This window comes from Delphinus delphis, chromosome 7, assembly GCF_949987515.2.
Source record: "Delphinus delphis chromosome 7, mDelDel1.2, whole genome shotgun sequence".
Lineage (NCBI taxonomy): Eukaryota > Metazoa > Chordata > Mammalia > Artiodactyla > Delphinidae > Delphinus > Delphinus delphis.
Window position 1 is genome coordinate 93573852 of NC_082689.1, and position 21742 is coordinate 93595593.

A 21742-nucleotide genomic window follows, 5' to 3' on the forward strand; every position below is an offset into this window, starting at 1 on the left:
CCAAACGGTCGGAATGCCTTACTTCCTTTCTAAAAATTCTCGGGGTGCAAGGCCGGGGGTGACGGCCGTGGGGTGGGCCGGGGAGCCTGAGGCACCGGCGCCAGCCACCCGGGAGAGCAGAGCCACGCACGGCACCCGCTCCGGGCAGGCCTGCTGTGGCTGGTTCCCGAGTCCCTAGGGCTGCAAAAGCAAGCAGCAGCAGCCATGGCAGGGACTTGGGAACCTTTCCCCTGCCTCCCCCGCTAGGCCTCGAGGGGTTTGCTTTTCACATGGCCCCCGGGTGGGGGCGGTGGGCACAAGGTACTGGATGCAGATGCAGTCGCAGCCGCAGCGGCGGGCCAGGCGAGCCGGGGCTCCCTCGGAACCCGACCTCCCGGCGAGGCTGGCAGCCGCAGCACCTCGGCGGGGCCCTGACTGGAGCGCCGACCGCTCGGCGGGGAAGGCCACCTTCGCACACACCACATCTTCTCCCCTGACTGCCTCCTTCTCCGTTAGCGCTACCGGTTGGCGGGCGGGGGAGGGGAGCGAAGCGCGTTATTCCCGGGGAGCTGGAGGGGGGGGAAGGGAGGGCATCTCTTACCCGCGTTACTGAGGAGGAGGAGAAGGAGGAGGCGGTTGGAGCGCGGCGCGGCGGGGCGACGGCGGGGCTGGGTGGGTGCAAGTAAGAGTCTTACGAAAGGGAATTAACCCCATCACCAGCCCGGACACCGGCTCCAGCGGCAGCCACGGCTGGCAAAATCCCGCCCCTTCCCACCACGCACTAGCCCCGCCTCTTCGTTCTCTTTGAGGGACAGTAGACAAATCATAGGTTGTACATCCTCGGAGTGACATGAAGATCATCCAATCACGCCTGAACAAACTGCCTTCTCTCCACCCCTTCATCTCCTCCCGGGCCGCGGGAGAGCCAGGACAAGTCTTTCTCCACCCACAAGGGAAAAAGAGCCAATCGGCTGTAAGTATCCGCCCTTGAAGGACGCAAAGGACAACCAATGATAAACCTAAGAGGACAGCCATTTTGCCCACTTGTAAAAGAGCCACCTTTTCCCACGAGTCGGAGCCCGAGGTGGGGGAGTTCTGGAAGTTTTTACTGACCTGGAGGTATTGGAAAGACAAACATATTTTTTCAAGGAGTATTTATATTGCTTTATAGGAGTAAAGGAAAATTTTCGTCCTCCATGTGGTGGGAAGTGGGGACTGCTGCTTAAGGACTTGGCTCCTCCCCTCAGCAGTAACAGGCTCTAAGCCGAACACCTGGTTCTCCAGCCTCAGCGAGGAAAGGCGGGGTGATTGCCCTCTTCGGCTTGCAGCCGACTACAGTTCCCAGCGTGCTTTGCCTCCGCCCATTTCAGCTCATCCGTTTGCTTCCCGCGAGGCCTGACGGGAATTGTAGTTCTTGGGCGGTACCCACGCCGCCTCATTGGCCAATGAGAAAGGACAAACTTTTGAATGATTTGGAGTTTGGGGCGGGGAAGTAGTCGCAGGGCTGTGGTGAAGCCTTTTCACCAACCTAGCAGAAGAGAGAAGGGTTACAAGCGAAAGGTAGTCGAGGAAGAGTTTTCTAAGAACGCCGTAGGAGTTTTAGATTCCTGGTATTTAGACTCTCTTACTTTCAGTTTGTGTCTTTGAAGTGACTTCCGCTTTGCGGCGGACACAGGCCAAACCTGTGGCGGGAGTTGGAGATTCTGCAGCGAATACACCAGGTGTGGCCGTCTGGGAGCGGCGTGGCGGGCAAGTTGGTAGTTTCTTACGTGAGAGATAGCTGAATGGAATTTAATTGCATTTTAATTAAGAGTGGGTGAAATGGGATGGGGGGAGGGTAGTTCCCAAGTCCAGAATGCCATGCTCCACCGCACTCTTCACTCCCCGAGTCTCACTTTTTTTGTCTTTTGAGTTGCTCAGGATTAGACTGCACCCATATATTTGTGGAGGGTGCCTCTAAAATCTTCACGTCTTCAGTTTGACTAAAAAGAACCGGTTCAGAAGTTCTGAGCTAACTCCTCCCACTCTTACAAACCAACTTCTAAAGTCTGGTTCGAAGGAGAAACGCTACAGAAGGGCTCACGATTGATAAGAATCGTCCCATTCTTTTTTTGGTTTGTTTGTTTTTAATGTAAAGCATACATTAAACAAGTGTCGACAGGTCATTAGAAAGACGTTGGAGCCAAAAGCCTAACAAGCTTAGCACGTTAGGCCCTGGTTTATGCCCCCCCCACCCCCGCCGTCGGGGGACAAAGTTGAGTGTGTTTTTACTGTTGGACGTTCCGTTTGAGGTTACTTGGGAAACTCATTGAACAAAAGAGATGCAGGTGTTATCAGGAAAGGCCTTCCCTCCCCAAACCTGATGGCTCTCATTTTAAACTCTTGCCAATCATTTTGACTGAGACTTTCTCAGATAAATTCTAACTCAATTTTCCCTGCGGTTTCACTAAGACTTTCTCTTAGAAATCATCTTGTAAATATTTATTGAGCACTTATACTGTATTAGGCACTATGCCAGACTTTGCGGGGAGAGCAGTGCCAAAAAGACAGGCTCCTCGTCCAAAAGTAGTGAGGAAAACAGGCCAAACAAAATGAATCGTAGTGTTACTTGTTCTTCTAATCTCTCTCTAAACTAAGTCAAATCTTCATTAGTCATGTTTTGTAGTTACTTTTTCCATTCTACTTGTGGACTGAAATAAGCATATTTTCTTTATTTTTTTTAAATTGAAGCACTAATAAGTCTGTGTCCTATACTCATGAGTTGTGTTTATGCATCATCTAGATGGTAAATTTTATGTTGTAATCCTTCTAGATATAGGAATGTAATCATACATTTCAGCCACAGTGTTCTGGTTCCACCAAAGAAAGTGTTGACTCTTGCTTTTTAATGCAGCTGGGAATTTCATACAATTAAACAGAAGAGTCTTATATAAATGCTTATTTTTTTTTGTCGTGAGGGCTTCTAGTGTAAATCAAGTCAATAAATAGTAATGGCCATCATTTTATTGAGTGTTTCCTCTGAGCCAGGAATGGTGTTAAGTGCTTTCAGTACATGTTCCCTTCAGCAATGGGCAAGTATTGTTCTGTGATGTTTTATACTTGAAGAAGTTGGAGTTCAGTGAAGTTCAATAAGACTTAAAAAAATTTTTATTGTGGTACAGTTGATTTAAAATGTTGTGTTTGTTACTACCGTATAGCACAGTGCATCAGTCATACATATACATATATCCACTATTTTTTAGGTTCTTTCCCCATATACGTCATTACAGAGTATTTAATAGAGTTCCCTGTGCTATACAGTACGTCCTTATTAGTTATCTATTTTATATATAGTGGTATGTATATCAATCCTGATCTCCCAGTTTATCCCTCCCCACCCTGAATAAGACTTTAAGGCCTTGATTAGAAAATTTTGGAACTGAGATTCATATCCAGATCTGTCTCATTCCTGAGCTCTTAACCACTGCTGATTTCTGTCTCTCAAATATTTATTGATCCCCCAATATGTGCCAGGCATATAGTGAGAAATGTGAAATTCCATCCTAGGATTCTGGAACCAGTGGTGGCAGTCACTTCCTCTTTTGAGCTATCCTTTGGCATCACCTAATACATACTCATTGTATTTAAAAATACAGGAAAATATAAAAAAGAAAGTAATCTGTATTCCTGTTAAAGATACGACTATTAAATCTTGCTGAATATCCTTACAGATCCCTAATAGGTACAGACGTGTGTATGAGTAGTATAATACTACTTTGCTCTTTTTTAAAAAAAATATTTATTTATTTTGGCTGCGCTGGGTCTTAGTTGCAGCATTCAGGATCTTCGTTGCCTTGTGAGGGATCTTCATTGCATCCTGCAGGATCTAGTTCCCTGACCAGCGATTGAACCTGGGTCCCCTGCATTGTGAGTGTGGAGTCTTAACCGCTGGACCACCAGGGAAGTCCCCTACTTTGCTCTTTTTGTAAACTGTTTTTGATTCAAAAATAGGCTGTGGATATGACTGAAAATCAGTAGCTTTTTAAAAAATAAATTTATTTATTTTATTTATTTATTTTTAGCTGCGTTGGGTCTTCGTTGCTGCGTGCAGGCTTTCTCTAGTTGTGGTGAATGGGGGCTACTCTTCGTTGCAGTGCTCGGGCTTCTCATTGCGGTGGCTTCTTTTGTTGCAGAGCACGGGCTCTAGGCGTGCAGGCTTTAATAGTTGTGGCACGCGGGCTCTAGAGCGCAGGCTCAGTAGTTGTGGCGCACGGGCCTGCATTGGCAGGCGGATTCTTAACCACTGTGCCACCAGGGAAGTCCTCAATATCAGTTTTGATGGCTCTCTGGTATTACATTGTATGTTTCTAACATAACCAGTTCCTAGCTGATGGATATTTACATTATTTTTGATTAACTTCTTTTTTGATTGTGCTAAAAAATATATAAACTTTACCATCTTAACCAATTGTAAGCGTACAGAACAGTAGTGTTAAGTATATGCACCTTGTCATGCAACAGATCTCTGGAACCTTTTCATCTTGCAAAACTGAGACTCTGTACTCGTTGATCAACAACTTTTCTTTTCCTGCCTCCTGCAGCCCTGGCAACCACCATTCTACTTTCTGTTTTCTAAGAGTTTGACTTTAGATGCCGCATATAAATGGAATCATGTAGTATTTGTCCTTCTGTGACTGGGTTATTTCACTTAGCGTCATGCCCTCATTGTTCATTCATGTTGTGGCATATGACAGGACTTCCTTTTTTTTTTTAAGGCTGAATTAATATTCCATTGTTTGTATACACCATGTTTTATTTATCCATTCATCTGCCAGTGAACATTTAGGTTGCTTCCACTTCTTGGCTATTGTGAATAATGCTGCAGTGAATGGGTGCGTATATCTCTTCAAGATATGTTTTTAGTTCTTTTGGATATAGGTGTTCTTTCGGATATATGTATATACGTATGTATACTTCTGGGTGTGTATATATATATATATACACATGTATTATTCACTTATTTTTGGCTGCGTTGGGTCTCCTTTGCTGTGCATGGGCTTTCTCTAGTTGCGGCGAGAAGGGGCTACTCTTCGTTGTGGTGTGCAGGCTTCTTATTGTGGTGGCTTCTCTTGTTGCGGAGCACGGGCTCTAGGCACGCGGGCTTCAGTAGTTGTGGCACGAGGGCTCAGTAGTTGTGGCTCACAGGCTCTTGAGCGCAGACTCAGTAGCTGTGGCACACAGGCTTAGTTGCTCCGTGGCATGTGGGATCTTCCCAGACCAGGAATCGAACCTATGTCTCCTGCATTGGCAGGCGGATTCTTAACCACTGTGCCACCAGGGAAGTCCCGATATATACATGTATATACATGTACACGTACATGTATATGTATACTTCTGGGTATGTATATACACGTATGTATACCCAGAAGTAGGATTGCTGGATCAATTATTAACTTTTAAAAGCAATGCTGTCATGAACACCATTTTTGTATGTTTGCCTGATTATCCCTTAAATCTAACTTTTTAGAAATAGTATTATTTAGTGTTATTTATTAATACAATACTCTGTAATTCCTAAATTGCTCTACAGAAAGGTTATGCCTATTTTCTTTCCTAACAGTGTGTGAGAGCACCTGTTTCCCATCTTTTATTCTATCCAGTATGATTGTGAAAAGTGATCCCTCATTTATTTAATTCTGTCTAGTTGAATTCTGTTTATGTTGAGCATCTTTATGTGTATATTGTCCATTGTTGTCTACTCTTTTTTTTTAATAAATTTATTTATGTATTTATTTTTGGCTGGGTTGGGTCTTCGTTTCTGTGCGAGGGTTTTCTCCAGTTGCAGCGAACGGGGGCCACTCTTCATCGCGGTGGGCAGGCCTCTCACTGTCGTGGCCTCTCCTGTTGCGGAGCACAGGCTCCAGACTTGCAGGCTCAGTAGTTGTGGCTCACGGGCTTAGTTGCTTCGCGGCATGTGGGATCTTCCCAGACCAGGGCTCGAACCTGCGTCCCCTGCATTGGCAGGCAGATTCCCAACCACTGCGCCAGCAGGGAAGCCCTGTTGTCTACTCTTTTGAATAGACTGTTGTTATCTATCATAGTCCCTTAGTAATTTTAAAGAAATTACTTCCTAGGTTTTTAACTCCTTGTCATGTATTTTGCCTTTATTCTCATTTTGAAATTTGTCTTTTTAACTTTTTAATGCTGTTTTTCTATGACATAGTGTAAATTATTTTAGTGTAGAAATTTATGTCTTTTCCCTTAGGGTTTCTAGATTATTTGTGATGCTTAGAAAAAGCTTTATGATGATTAGAAGTAGATAATAAAACATAATATGTATATATAATTTTTATTTGTTGTTACATTTGGTTTCACAATATATATACACTTGGTTTTGTTTGGATTCTCTACTCTTTCATTGTTCTGTCTTTTCTGTGACTTGTACCATACCCATTTTCTTAATTTCTATAACTTGATAGTATGTTTTGATATCTGGCATGTGTGGTGTGCTTCCACTTTTTTAGACATTGTCTTGTCCCTTGTCACATTTTCTTGTATTTTGGTGTCATTTTGTCAAATTAAAAACAAACATCTGAAAGAAACAAAAGAAAACAAAAGAAACATCTGAAAGAAACAAAACAAAATAAACATCTGCACTTTTATTTTTTAAATTTTTTGGCTGCTTCGCGTAGTTTGCCAGATTTAGTTCCCCAACCAGGGATTAAACCCGCGCCCCCTGCAGTGGAAGCGCGGAGTCTTAACCACTGCACCACCAGGGAAGTCCCAATATCTGCACTTTTATATTTTAACAAAATACAAATTTAACTTTATATAGATATGAAATACTACTTAAAGGCAATACAGAATTTTTCTTAGTACGGTCAGTGTTCAATGAGGCATTCTGTGCTTTGTTAAAACATGTTTTTATTACAGAGTTGAAGGTAAATGGTGACAGTTTAAGAGCACATCTAATTTTTTAAATTATATAATCATGTTTTAGGGCTTCCCTGGTGGCGCAGTGGTTGAGAGTCCGCCTGCCGATGCAGGGGACACGGGTTTGTGCCCTGGTCCAGGAGGATCCCACATGCTGCAGAGAGGCTGGGCCTGTGAGCCATGGCCGCTGAGCCTGCGCGTCTGGAGCCTGTGCTGCGCAATGGGAGAGGCCACAACAATGAGAGGCCCGCATACTGCAAAAAAAAAAACAAAAAAATTATATAATCACTTTTTATACAGAGACTAACATTTTGTAGGTGGCTTTCTGTAGGACCTGCTGACTTCTGGATTCTTATCTCTATTTATAACTGCTTATTCCACTGTACCTCATAGCCTTTTCAGAGTACTTCAAATTCATCATATCCCCTAAATCTATTCCTCTTCTCTTCTCCTTTCCTCTCTATCTCAGTTGTTTATTTGGTCAAGAAATATTAACCATCTACTATGAGAGGTATTAGATAATGGTCAAGAGGATGGGATCCAGGCTGCCTAGGCTTAATTGTGCTTTCTGCCTTGTACTACTTGAGTAACCATAGGCAGATTACTTTATCAGGTGTCTTTGTTTCCTTATCTGTAAAATTGAGATAAAAGAAGTCATAGGCCATTATGAGGCTTAAATGACTTAATATATGTAAAACACCTGAAATAGTGCCTGGTACTTAGTAAGTGTATGTTGGGTTTTGTTTGTTTGTTTTATTTTTAGTAGAATAAGTAACTTTTTCAATATATTAATCTCCGATAAATCTCATTCCTATGTACAGAAATTTCAAGTTTGTAAAGTATAATTCTTTGGTTCTATAATGGAACATTAATTAAGACAAATTACTTTTAAAACACATCACTTTCAACCAGAATAAAAAGGGTTTTGTTAATATTGTTTCTGTTGACCTGGCTGATGCTAGAGTACTGAAGTAAAACAGTGTTAAACAGGACATTTGTGGTCCTTGACATTATGAAGGCATTCTAATAGGAGGGAGTAAACAGATGAAAATAATTGCCAATCGCAGTTAAGTGCTTAAAGGAAACGAATTGATATTAAGGAAAATGTAGGAGAGTCCAGTTGGGAACTACTGCAGTATTCCAGTTGAGCACTGATGGCTTGGGGTTGGTGATGGCAATGGAACTGGAAAGAACTGAATAGATTTGAGATATATTGGGGGAATAATTAATAATAAGTGGATGTAATTTGGTGGTTAAGAAGCAGAAATCAAGAATGAACTCAGGTTGCTGGTTTGAGTAACTTGCAGGGTTGCACTGTTACTGAGAGATTTGGTCACGGAGCACACAATTTGGTAGAGAAATCAAGACTTTGGTTTTGGACATTTAGGCTAGAAGTGTCTATGTATGGTCAGGCCACTTAAGATGGTTGTTCTCTTGCTCTCTGTACGTCCCCTGCTCCATCCCTGCATGCTTCACCTACACTCAACTCACCTGACTGACCTTCCTGTGAGTATTTCCCCCAGGCCCCAGCTAGTGATTGTTCTTATCAAAGGGGCAGTGAGGGGCGCGCCAGTAGTGGGACTGGTTTCCTTGGTAGCTAATGCCCCCACCTGCATCAATTCCCCTATAACTGGTAATCTCCCCTAACCCCTGGGAGCGATTACTGCCACCTTGTCCTGCCCACCTTGCACTGTAGACTATTGCTCCAGGACCCTGCTTCAGACATGTAAACTCCCCCATCCATTAAACCACTGATGCCTCTGTTGCTGACTCCAGGCTCTTTCTTCGGTCTTAAAGCTGGGCAAGTGCAGACCTTGTAGGCCTGCCAGGTGCAGCCCAACACTTTGAGATTTTCAAAATGTCAGGTAGGTAATTAGATGTAGGAGTCTGAAGCTAAAGAGATTATAAATTGTACTACGTGGACTATTTGTGGCAGCCTTCGAAAAGGTTGTCCATTCTTCCAAATTTGACAAGGTAATCTTTGTAAAGTAGCAACTTGGTTAAACTCTGGAAAAGGCTCCCAATTTCTTACAGACTAAAGTCCAAACTCTTTTTAGCATGGCATATGAGAACCTCCCTGACCTGACCTGTTTTTACTTCTTTACCATTTATCACAAAGCATCTTATTTTTTAGCTATACTAAACTGCTTAGTATTTTCTGAAACTGTGGTATTGGAAGTATGGCTTCTTTCTCCCTAGAATATCCTTATCTTTATTCTCCACCGGCAAATTCCATTCTTCCTTCAAGTTTCAATTTAAGAGTTACATCAGATATTTAAATAAGGTGTACTATGTTCCAAGCATTTTTTCTCCTAACTGAAGCCTTCTTTGATTGCTTGCTACCTTAGAGGATTCAACACTCCCACTTATGTGTGGTATTCTTATGCATACTTCTTTCATGTGTGCTTATTGCCTTGTGTTGCAATTATTTGTTTATAACTCTTATTTTCATCTTAGATTCAGCTGGAAGGTAGGCTACAATGACACAAATTCATCTTTGTTTACCTGGTACTCTCTGTGATACCTATTATATGCCTAGTACGTAATAGATACTCAATAATTAGTTGTTGAATGAGTGATTTTAAGAGGCAGTGTTGCATAATAGCAAAAATTCAGACTTTTACATTACTAACTGGTGATAACTTATTTAATATCTTTGAACCTCAATTTTCTTGTCCTTAATGTGAGGATAATGATACTTATCTTTCTCAGTTGTTTTGGGAATTACAGGAGATTTCCTAAAATTTCCCAGTGTACTGCCTCACAGAAAGAGATCAGTCAATAAGTGGGAGTTATTTTATCATTATTCTAAAAACAGTTGCCTGTAGAATGAAAGACTCTAGGGTCCTTGCTTTTTTTCTTCTTTATTTTTTCCCTTTTATTTATTTATTTTTTAATCGAGGTATAGTTGTTTAACAATGTTGTGTTAGTTTCTACTGCACAGCAAAGTGGAGTTCCCTGTGCTATACAGCAGATTCTTTTTTTTTAATTTAATTTTATTTATTTTACATACAGCACGTTCTTATTAGTTATGTATTTTATACATATTAGTGTATATATGTCAATCCCAATCTCCCAATTCATCCCACCACTACCACCCCCACCCCGCCACTTTGCCCCTTTGGTGTCCATACGTTTGTTCTCTACATCTGTGTCTCTGTTTCTCCCTGCAAACCGGTTCATCTGTACCATTTTTCTAGGTTCCACATATATGCCTTAATATACGATATTTGTTTTTCTCTTTCAGACTTACTTCACTCTGTATGACAGTCTCTAGATCCATCCACGTCTCTACAAATGACCCAATTTCATTCCTTTCTATGGCTGAGTAATATTCCATTGTATATATGTACCACATCTTCTTTATCCATTTGTCTGTCGATGGGCATTTAGGTTGCTTCCATGACCTGGCTATTGTAAACAGTGCTGCAATGAACATTGGGGTGCATGTGTCTTTTTGAATTATGGTTTTCTATGGGTATATGCCCAGTACTGCGATTGCTGGGTCATATGGTAATTCTATTTATAGTTTTTTAAAGAACCTCCATATTGTGCTCCATAGTGGCTGTATCCATTTACATTCCCACCAACAGTGCAAGAGGGTTCCCAATTCGCCAAACCCTCTCCAGCATTTGTTGTTGGTAGATTTTCTGATGATGCCCATTCACCTGGTGTGAGGTGATACCTCACTGTAGTTTTGATTTGCATTTCTCTAATAATTAGTGATGTTGAGCAGGTTTTCATGTGCTTCTTGGCCATCTCTGTGTCTTCTTCGGAGAAATGTCTATTTAGATCTTCTGCCCATTTTAGGATTGAGTTGTTTGTTTTTTTAATATTGAGCTGCATGAGCTGTTTATATATTTTGGAGATTAATCCTTTGTCTGTTGATTCGTTTGCAAATATTTTCTCCCATTCTGAGGGTTGTCTTTTTGTCTTGTTTGTAGTTTCCTTTGCTTTGCAAAAGTTTTTAAGTTTCATTAGGTCCCATTAGTTTACTTTTGTTTTTATTTCCATTACTCTAGGAGGTGGGTCAAAAAAGGTCTTGCTGTGATTTATGTCAAAGAGTGGTCTTCCTATGTTTTCCTCTAAGAGTTTTATAGTGTCCGGTCTTACATTTAGGTCTCTAATCCAATTTTTTTTTTTTTTTTACATCTTTATTGGAGTATAATTGCTTTACAATGGTGTGTTAGTTTCTGCTTTATGACAAAGTGAATCAGTTATACATATGTTCCCATATCTCTTCCCTCTTGCGTCTTCCTCCCTCCCACCCTCCCTATCCCACCCCTCCAGGCGGTCACAAAGCAGGGAGCTGATCTCCCTGTTCTATGCTGCTGCTTCCCACTAGCTATCTACCTTACGTTTGGTAGTGTATATATGTCCATGCCTCTCTCTCGCTTTGTCACAGCTTACCCTTCCCCCTCCCCATATCCTCAAGTCCATTCTCTAGTAGGTCTGTGTCTTTATTCCTGTCTTACCCCTAGGTTTTTCATGACATATTTTTTCCCTTAAATTCCATATATATGTGTTAGCATACGGTATTTGTCTTTCTCATTCTGACTTACTTCACTCTGTATGACAGACTCTAGGTCTATCCACCTCATTACAAATAGCTCAGTTTCGTTTCTTTTTATGGCTGAGTAATACTCCGTTGTATTTATGTGCCACATCTTCTTTATCCATTCATCTGATGATGGACACTTAAGTTGTTTCCATCTCCGGGCTTTTGTAAATAGAGCTGCAATGAACATTTTGGTACATGAGTCTTTTTGAATTATGGTTTTATCAGGGTATATGCCCAGTAGTGGGATTGCTGGGTCATATGGTAGTTCTATTTGTAGTTTTTTAAGGAACCTCCATACTGTTCTCCATAGTGGCTGTACCAATTCACATTCCCACCAGCAGTGCAAGAGTGTTCCCTTTTCTGCACACCGTCTCCAGCATTCATTGTTTCTAGATTTTTTGATGATGGCCATTCTGACTTATGTGAGATGATATCTCATTGTCGTTTTGATTTGCATTTCTCTAATAATTAATGATGTTGAGCATTCTTTCATGTGTTTGTTGGCAGTCTGTATGTCTTCTTTGGAGAAATGTCTATTTAGGTCTTCTGCCCATTTTTGGATTGGGTTGTTTGTTTCTTGTTATTGAGCTGCATGAGCTGCTTATAAATTTTGGAAATTAATCCTTTGTCAGTTGCTTCATATGCAAATATTTTCTCCCATTCTGAGGGTTGTCTTTTGGCCTTGTTTATGTTTTACTTTGCTGTGCAAAAGCTTTGAAGTTTCATTAGGTCCCATTTGTTTATTTTTATTTCCATTTCTCTAGGAGGTGGGTCAAAAAGGATCTTGCTGTGATTTATGTCATAGAGTGTTCTGCCTATGTTTTTCTCTAAGAGTTTGATAGTTTCTGGCCTTACATTTAGGTCTTTAATCCATTTTGAGCTTATTTTTGTGTATGGTGTTAGGGAGTGTTCTAATTTCATTCTTTTACATGTACCTGTCCAGTTTTCCCAGCACCACTTATTGAAGAGACTGTCTTTTCTCCATCATATATCTTTGCCTACTTTGTCATAGATTAGATGACCATAGATGCAGGCGTTTATCTCTGTGCTTTCTATCTGGTTCCATTGCTCTATATTTCTGTTTTTGTGCCAGTACCATATTGTTTTGCTTCCCATAGCTTTGTAGTATAGTCTGAAGTCAGGGAGCCTGATTCCTCCAGGTCCGTTTTTCTTTCTCAAGATTGCTTTGGCTATTCGGGGTCTTTTGTGTTTCCAGACAAACATGAAATTTTTTGTTCTAGTTCTGTGAAAAATGCCAGTGCTAGTTTGATAGGGATTGCATTGAATCTGTAGATTGCTTTGGGTAGTAGAGTCATTTTCACAATGTTGATTCTTCCAATCCAAGAACATGGTATATCTCTCCATCTATTTGTATCATCTTTAATTTCTTTCATCAGTGTCTTATAATTTTCTGCATATAGGTCTTTTGTTTCCTTAGGTAGGTTTATTCCTAGATATTTTATTCTTTTTGTTGCAGTGGTAAATGGGAGTGTTTTCTTAATTTCACTTTCATATTTTTCATCATTAGTGTATAGGAATGCAAGAGATTTCTGTGCATTAATTTTGTATCCTGCTACTTTACCAAATTCATTGATTAGCTCTGGTAGTTTTCTGGTAGCATCTTTAGGATTTTCTATGTATAGTATCATGTCATCTGCAGACAGTGACAGCTTTACTTCTTCTTTTCCTATTTGAATTCCTTTTATTTCTTTTTCTTCTCCGATAGCTGTGACTAAAACTTCCAAAACGATGTTGAATAATAGTGGTGAGAGTGGGCAACCTTGTCTTGTTCCTGATCTTAGTGGAAGTGGTTTCAGTTTTTCACCATTGAGGATGATGTTGCCTGTGGGTTTGTCATATATGGCCTTTATTATGTTGAGGAAAGTTCCCTCTATGCCTACTTTCTGGAGGGTTTTTATCATAAATGGGTGTTGAATTTTGTCGAAAGCTTTTTCTGCATCTGTTGAGATGGTCATATGGTTTTTCTCCTTCAATTTGTTAATATGGTGTATCACATTGATTGATTTGCGTATATTGAAGAAACCGTGCATTCCTGGGATAAACCCCACTTGATCATGGTGTATCATCCTTGTAACGTGCTTTTGGATTCTGTTTGCTAATATTTTGTTGAAGATTTTTGCATCTGTGTTCATCAGTGTTATTGGCCTGTAGTTTTCTTTCTTTGTGATGTCTTTGTCTCGTTTTGGTATCAGGGTGATGGTGGCCTCGTAGAATGAGTTTGGGAGTATTCCTCCCTCTGCTATCTTTTGGAAGAGTTTGAGAAGGATAGGTGTTAGTTCTTCTCTAAGTGTTTGATAGAATTCACCTGTGAAGCCATCTGGTCCTGGGCTTTTGTTTGTTGGAAGATTTTTAATCACAGTTTCAGTTTCAGTGCTTGTGATTGGTCTGTTCCTATTTTCTATTTCTTCCTGGTTCAGTCTCGGAAGGTTGTGCATTTCTAAGAATTTGTCCATTTTTTCCAGGTTGTCCATTTTATTGGCATATAGTTGCTTATAGTAATCTCTCATGAACCTTTGTATTTCTGCAGTGTCAGTTGTTACTTCTTCTTTTTCATTTCTAATTCTATTGATTTGAGTCTTCTCCCTTTTTTCTTGATGAGTCTGGCTAATGGTTTATCATTTTGTTTATCTTCTCAAAGAACCAGCTTTTAGTTTTATTGAACGTTGCTATCGTTTCCTTAATTTCCTTTTCATTTATTTCTAATCTGATCTTTATGATTTTTTTCCTTCTGCTAACTTTGGGGTTTTTTTGTTCTTCTTTCTCTAATTGCTTTAGGTGTAAGGTTAGGTTGTTTGGTTGAGATGTTCCTTGTTTTTTAAGGTAGGATTATATTGCTATTAACTTCCCTCTTAGAACTGCTTTTGCTGCATCCCATAGGTTTTGGGTCGTCCTGTTTTCATTATCATTTGTTTCTAGGTATTTTTTGATTTCCTCTTTGATTTCTTCAGTGATCTCTTGGTTATTAAGTAGTGTATTGTTTAGCCTCCATGTGTTTGTATTTTTTACAGATTTTTTCCTGTAATTGATATCTAGTCTTATAGTGTTGTGCTTGGAAAAGATACTTGATATGATTTCAATTTTCTTAAATTTACCCAAAGCTTGATTTGTGACCCAAGATATGATCTATCCTGGAGAATGTTTCATGAACACTTGAGAAGAATATGTATTCTGTTATTTTTGGATGGAATGTCTGATAAATATCAATTAAGTCCATCTTGTTTAATGTATCATTTAAATTTTGTGTTTCCTTATTTATTTTCATTTTGGATGATCTGTCCATTGGTGAAAGTGGGATGTTAAAAGTCCCCTACTATGATTGTGTTACTGTCAGTTTCCCCTTCTGTGGCTGTTGGTATTTGCCTTATGTATTGAGGTGATCCTATGTTGTATGCATAAATATTTACAATTGTTATATCTTCTTCTTGGATTGATCCCTATATCATTATGTAGTGTCCTTTTTTGTGTCTTGTAATAGTCTTTGTTTTAAAGTCTATTTTGTCTGATGTGAGAATTGCTACTCCAGCTTTCTTTTGGTTTCCATTTGCATGGAATATCGTTTTGCACCCCCTCACTTTCAGGCTGTATGTGTCCCTAGGTCTGAGGTGGTCTCTTGTGGACAGCATATATACGGGTTTTGTTTTTCTATCCATTCAGCCAGTCAATGTCTTTTGCTTGGAGCATTTAATCCATTTACATTTAAGGTAATTATCGATATGTATGTTCCTATTACCATTTTCTTAATTGTTTTGGGTTTGTTATTGTAGGTCTTTTCCTTCTCTTGTGTTTCCTGCCTAGAGAAGTGCCTTTAGCATTTGTTGTAAAGCTGGTTTGTTGGTGCTTAATTCTCTTAGCTTTTGCTTGTCTGTAAAGACTTTAATTTCCCCGTCAAACCTGAATGAGATCCTTGCTGGGTAGAGTAATCTTGGTTGTAGGTTTTTCCCTTTCATCACTTTAAATATGTCCTGCCACTCCCTTCTGGCTTGCAGCGTTTCTGCTGAAAGATCAGCTGTTAACCTTATAGGGATTCCCTTGTGTGCCATTTGTTGTTTTTCCCTTGCTGCTTTTAATATTTTTTCTTTGTATTTAGTTTTTGATAGTTTGATTAATATGTCTTAGCGTGTTTCTCCTTGGATTTATCCTGTATGGGACTCTCTGTGCTTCCTGGACTTGATTAACTATTTCCTTTCCCATATTAGAGAAGTTTTCAACCATAATTTCTTCAAATATTTTCTCAGTCCCTTTCTTTTTCTCTTTTTCTTCTGGGACCCCTATAATTCAAATGTTGGTGCATTTAATGTTGTCCCAGAGGTCTCTGAGACTGTCCTCAATTCTTTTCATTCTTTTTTCTTTATTCTGCTCTGCAGTAGTTATTTCCACTATTTTATCTTCCAGGTCACTTACCCGTTCTTCTGCCTCAGTTATTCTGCTATTGATCCCTTCTAGAGAATGTTTAATTTCATTCATTGTTTTGTTCATCACTGTTTGTTTTCTCTTTAGTTTTTCTAGGTCCTTGTTAAACGTTTCTTGTATTTTCTCCATTCTATTTCCAAGATTTTGGATCATCTTTACTATCATTATTCTGAATTCTTTTTCAGGTAGACTGCCTAATTCCTCTTCACTTGTTAGGTCTGGTGGGTTTTTTCCTTGCTCCTTCATCTGCTGTGTGTTTCTCTGTCTTCTCATTTTGCTTAACTTACTGTGTTTGGGGTTTCCTTTTCGCAGGCTGCAGGTTCATAGTTCCCGTGCTTTTTGGTGTCTGTCCCTAGTGGCTAAGGTTGGTTCAGTGGATTGTGTAGGCTTCCTGGTGGAGGGCACTAGTGCCTGTGTTCTGCTGGATGAGGCTGGACCTTGTCTTTCTGGTGGGCAGCTCCATGTGTGATGGTGTGTTTTAGGGTGTCTGTGGCCTTATTATGATTTTAGGCAGCCGCTCTGCTAATGGATGGGGTTGTGTTCCTTTCTTGCTAGTTGTTTGACATAGGGTGTCCTGCACTGTAGCTTGCTGGTCGTTGAGTGGAGCTGGGTCTTGGCATTGAGATAGAGATCTCTGGGAGATTTTCATCGCTTGATATTACGTGGAGCTGGGAGGTCTCTTGTGGACCAGTGTCCTGAATTTGGCTTACCTACCTCAGGCACAGCCCTGACGCCTGGCTGGAGCACCAAGACCCTGTCCTCCACACAGCTGAGAATAAAAGGGAAAAAAGAAAGAAAGAAAGAGGAAGATAAAATAAAATGAAATAAAATAAAGTAAAATAAAGTTAAAATTAAAAAGAAAAAAATGATTAAAAATTTTTTAAGTAATTAAAAAAAGAAAGAAAGAAAGAAGAGAGCAACCAAACCAAAAACCAAATCCACCAATAACAAATGCTAAAAACTATACTTAAAAAAACCCAAACAAACAAACAAAAAAGGACAGACAGAACCCAGGGCAAATGGTAGAAGCAAAGCTATACAGACAATATCACACACAGAGTCATACACATACACACTCATAAAAAGAGAAAAAGGGAAATAAATATATATATCGTTGCTCCCAAAGTCCACCTCCTCAATTTGGGATGATTCGTTGTCTATTCAGGTATTCCACAGATGCAGGATTCATCAAGTTGATTGTGGAGATTTAATCCGCTGCTTCGGAGGCTGCTGGGAGAGATTTCCCTTTCTCTTCTTTGTTCGCACAGCTCCCGGGGTTCAGCTTTGAATTTGGCCCCGCCTCTGCGTGTAGGTCGCCTGAGGTCATCTGTTCTTTGCTCAGACAGGATGGGGTTAAAGGAGCAGCTGATTCAGAGGCTCTGGCTCACTCAGGCCGGTGGGAGGGAGAGGTACGGATTTCTGGTCGAGCCTGCGTCAGCAGAGGCTGGCGTGGTGTTCCACCAGCCTGAGGCATGCCCTGTGTTCTCCCGGGGAAGTTGTCCCTGCATCACGGGACCCTGGCGGTGGTGGGCTGCATAGACTCCCGGGAGTGGTGGTAGAGGTGTGGATAGTGACCTGTGCTTGCAGGTGCTCCTTGGTGGCGGCTGCAGCAGCCTTAGCGTCTCATGCCCATCTCTGGGGTCTGTGCTGATAGCTGCGGCTCTTGCCCATCTCTGGAGCTCCTTTAAGCAGTGCTCTTAATCCCCTCTCCTCGCGCACCAGGAAACAAAGAGGCAGGAAAAAGTCTCTTGCCTCTTCGGCAGTTCCAAACCTTTTCCCGGACTCCCTCCCGGGTAGCTCTGGTGCACTGGCCCCCTTCAGGCTGTGTTCATGTAGCCAAGCTCAGTCTTCTCCCTGGGATCTGACCTCCGAAGCCAGAGCCTCAGCTCCCAGCCCCCGCCCACCCTGGCGGGTGAGCATACAAGCCTCTTGGGTTGGTGAGTGCTGGTCAGCACTGATCCTCTGTGTGGGAATCACTCCGCTTTGCCCTCCGCACCCCTGTTGCGCTCTCCTCCATGGCTCTGAAGCTTCCCCCCTCCACCCTCCTGCAGTCTCCGCCCATGAAGGGGCTTCCTAGTGTGTGGAAACCTTTCCTCCTTCACAGCTCCCTCCCATTGGTGCAGGTCCCTTCCCTATTCTTTTGTCTCTTTTTTTTTTTTCTTTTGCCCTACCCAGGTACGTGGGGAGTTTCTTGCCTTTTGGGAGGTCTGAGGTCTATATCAGTGTTCAGTAGGTGTTCTGTAGGAGTTGTTCCACAGTAGATGTATTTCTGATGTATTTTGGGGGAGGAAGGTGATCTCCAAGCCTTACTCTTCCGCCATCTTGAAACTCCCTCTGTTGGAAGATGTTTAATCACAGTTTGAATTTCATTACTTGTGATTGGTCTGTTCATATTTTCTACTTCCTCCTGGTTCAGTCTTGGAAGGTTATACCTTTTTAAGAATTTGTCCATTTCTTCCATGTTCTCCATTTTATTGGCATAGAGTTGCTTGTAGTAGTCTTATATGATGCTTTGTATTTCTGCGGTCTCTGTTGTAACTTCTCCGTTTTCATTTCTAGTTTTATTGTTTTGAGTCCTATCCCTCTTTTTCTTAATGAGTCTGGCTAAAGGTTTATCAATTTTGTTTATCTTCTCAAAGAACCAGCTTTTAGTTTTATTTATCTTTGCTATTGGTTTTTTTGTTTCTATTTCATTTATTTCTGCTCTGATCTTGATGATTTCTTTCCTTCTACTTACTTTGGGTTTTGTTTGTTCTTCTTTCTCTAGTTCCTTTAGGTGTAAGTTTATATTATTTGTTTGAGATTTTTATTGTTTCCTGAGGTAGCCTTTCATTGCTATAAACTTCCCTCTTAGAACTGCTTTTGCTGCATCCCATAGTTTTTGGATCATCGCGTTTTCATTGTAATTTGTCTCTAGGTATTTTTTGATTTCCTCTTTCATTTCTTCAGTGATCTCTTGGTTATTTAGTAACGTATTGTTTAGCCTCCATGTGTTTGTGTTTTTTCCGTCTTTTTCCATCTTTTTGATTTCTAATCTCATAGTGTTGTGGTCGGAAAAGATGCTTGACATAATTTCAATTTTCTTAAATTTACCAAGGCTTGATTTGTGACCCAAGATGTGATCTATCCTGGAGAATGTTCCGTGTTCACTTGAGATATGTATGTTCCTATTACCATTTTCTTGTTATTGGTTTGTTTTTGTAGGTCCTTTTCTTCTTTTGTGTTTCCCACTTAGAGAAGTTCTTTTATCATTTTTCGTAGAGCTGGTTTGGTGGTGCTGAATTCTCTTAGCTTTTGATCGTCTGTAAAGCTTTTGATTTCTCCATCGAATCTGAATGAGATCCTTGCTGGGTAGAGTAATCTTGGTTGTAGATTCTTCCCTTTCATCACTTTAAATATATCATGCCACTCCCTTCTGGCTTGTTGAGTTTCTGCTGAGTAATCAGTTGTTACCTTATGGGAGTCCCCTTGTATGTTGTCATTTTTCCCTTGTTGCTTTCAGTAATTTTTCTTTGTCTTTAATTTTTGTCAGTTTGATTACTGTGTGTCTCGGTGTGTTTCTCCTTGGGTTTATCCTGCCTGGGACTCTCTGCACTTCTTGGACCTGGGTGGCTATTTCCTTTCCCATGTTAGGGAAGTTTTCGACTATAATCTGTTCACATATTTTCTCTGGTCCTTTCTCTCTCTCTTCTTCTGGGACCCCTATAATGCGAATGTTTTTGCGTTTAATGTTGTCCCAGAGGTCTCTTAGGTTGTCTTCATTTCTTTTCATTCTTTTTCCATTATTCTGTTCTGCAACAGTGAATTCCACCTTTCTGTCTTCCAGGTCACTTATCTGTTCTTCTGCCTCAGATATTCTGCTATTGATTCCTTCTAGTGTAGTTTTCATTTCAGTTATTTTATTGTTCATCTCTGTTTGTTTGTTCTTTAATTCTTCTAGGTGTTTGTTCTTTAATCCTTCTAGGTCTTTGTTAAACATTTCTAGCATCTTCTTGATCTTTGCCTCCATTCTTTGTCTGAGGTCCTGGATCATCCTCACTATCATTATTCTGAACTCTTTTTCTGGAAGGTTGCCTATCTCTATTTCATTTAGTTGTTTTTCTATGGTTTTATCTTGTTCCTTCATCTGGTACAAAGTCCCCTGCCTGTTTATTTTGTCTATCTTTCTGTGAATGTGGTTTTCCTTCCACAGGCTGCAGAATTGTAGTTTTTCTTGCTTTTGTTGTCTGCCCTCTCCAGCAGGTTCTTATTAGTTATCTATTTTTTACATATTAGTGTACATATGTCAATCCCAGTCTCCCAATTCATTCCATCCCCCACCTGCCTGTCCTTGCTTTTAAAATAATTAGACATTAGATATGGCAGTTTTTTTAAAGCCACATTAGTGATTTCTAAAACATTATATAATTTTATAGTTTACTGAAATTGATCTTTTATCGTTTTAGAATATTTAATTTTAGTAACAAAATGTGATTTTAATTTATCAAATTTAGTTTGTAGCTTACTGACTGACATTCCATAGCTATATCAGATAAAACATGTAAGCTGAATGTATACTGTTATGTAAGCATGAAGTATGTTTAGATATGAAATTTACAAGTCCCGATCAAATCTGAATAGTTTCTAAGACTGAGTATATGATTTTGTGTGTAATCGCTGAAGATATTTGAGTAGGTAAGAGTCATCTTCATTGACTACCTTTTTAAGCTCATAATCAAACTGTTGTTGTTGTTAGTCTGTGTGTAACTGAGCAGGACCCTATGGGGCCTTCCTGGGACAGACCGCTCCCCCATATCCTCTCCTTTAGCTCCTCTATGAAGTATCTATATAATAGTATCTGATACATGTTTCCTGAGCAAATGGGAGAAATTAACTACTTGATGACCATGAGTACATAGCCCCAGGCCTGTAGGTGCCTAAGGATTGATAATGTTAACCCCTGTGACATGGCCCTGTTACTTCACCATCAACCAATCAGAGAATTGTACATGAGCTGATCACATGCCCTGGGATGCCCCTCTGTCAGTGTGCCTTTAAAAATGCTTTGCTTAAACCCATGGGGATTTCAGGTGTTTTGAGCACTAGTTGCCCTGGACTACTTGCTTGATGTCCTACAGTAAATGCCATGCTTTCCTTCATCACAACCTGGTGTCAGTATATTGGCTTTACTGCATGTCAGCATGTGGACCCAAGTTTGGTTCGGTAACTTGTGGTTTTTGGATCCATGTAGAGGTGTCCAGTAGACCTCCATATTCACCATTTGTGGGAACTAGCAATTTATTCAAGCTAAATTTGTATTTCCAATAAGGAACTTGGAATTACTTGTGTTAATACTTGGTTACCTCTGTACTTACTTAACTTGGGAAAGGTATTTACTGAGGTTACTAGATTCTAGTCCTCCTCCCTCACCTCTGAACAGCTGCTTCCTATTATCAGTGGATGGAAGAAGAGAAGGAGTGAGTAATCAAATCTTTTGTCATAGGTCACCCAAGATTTAAGATATGTTATTTTTACAACATTTACTTGTGTCCATGTAGCTAAGTTGCCATAGTAATTAGGATCATTTCCACTAACAATTTTTGTTTGACTAGGATGAATTTATAAAACTGAATTATCTATATTAACTGAAATTGTTTTTTGGGGGGGTTTTTTTTGGGTTGTTTTTTGCGGTACACGGGTCTCTCACTGTTGTGGCCTCTCCCGTTGCGGAGCACAGGCTCCGGACGCGCAGGCTCAGTGGCCATGGCTCACCGGCCCAGCTGCTCCGCAGCATGTGGGATCTTCCTGGAGCGGGGCACGAGCCCGTGTCCCCTGCATAGGCAGGCAGACTTTCAACCACCACGCCACCAGGGAAGCCCT

General features: G+C 40.6%; 1 protein-coding gene across 1 annotated transcript in view; it reads left to right on the forward strand.

Moving 5' to 3' along the window:
• The first annotated feature begins 1470 nt into the window (after positions 1 to 1470).
• Positions 1471 to 21742, forward strand: part of ZRANB3 (zinc finger RANBP2-type containing 3) — a 261258-nt gene continuing 240986 nt past the window's right edge. Inside the window, exon 1 of the mRNA XM_060016888.1 lies at positions 1471 to 1700. The gene's annotated coding sequence lies outside the window, so the exon portion shown is untranslated. The remainder of the gene's footprint in view (positions 1701 to 21742) is intronic.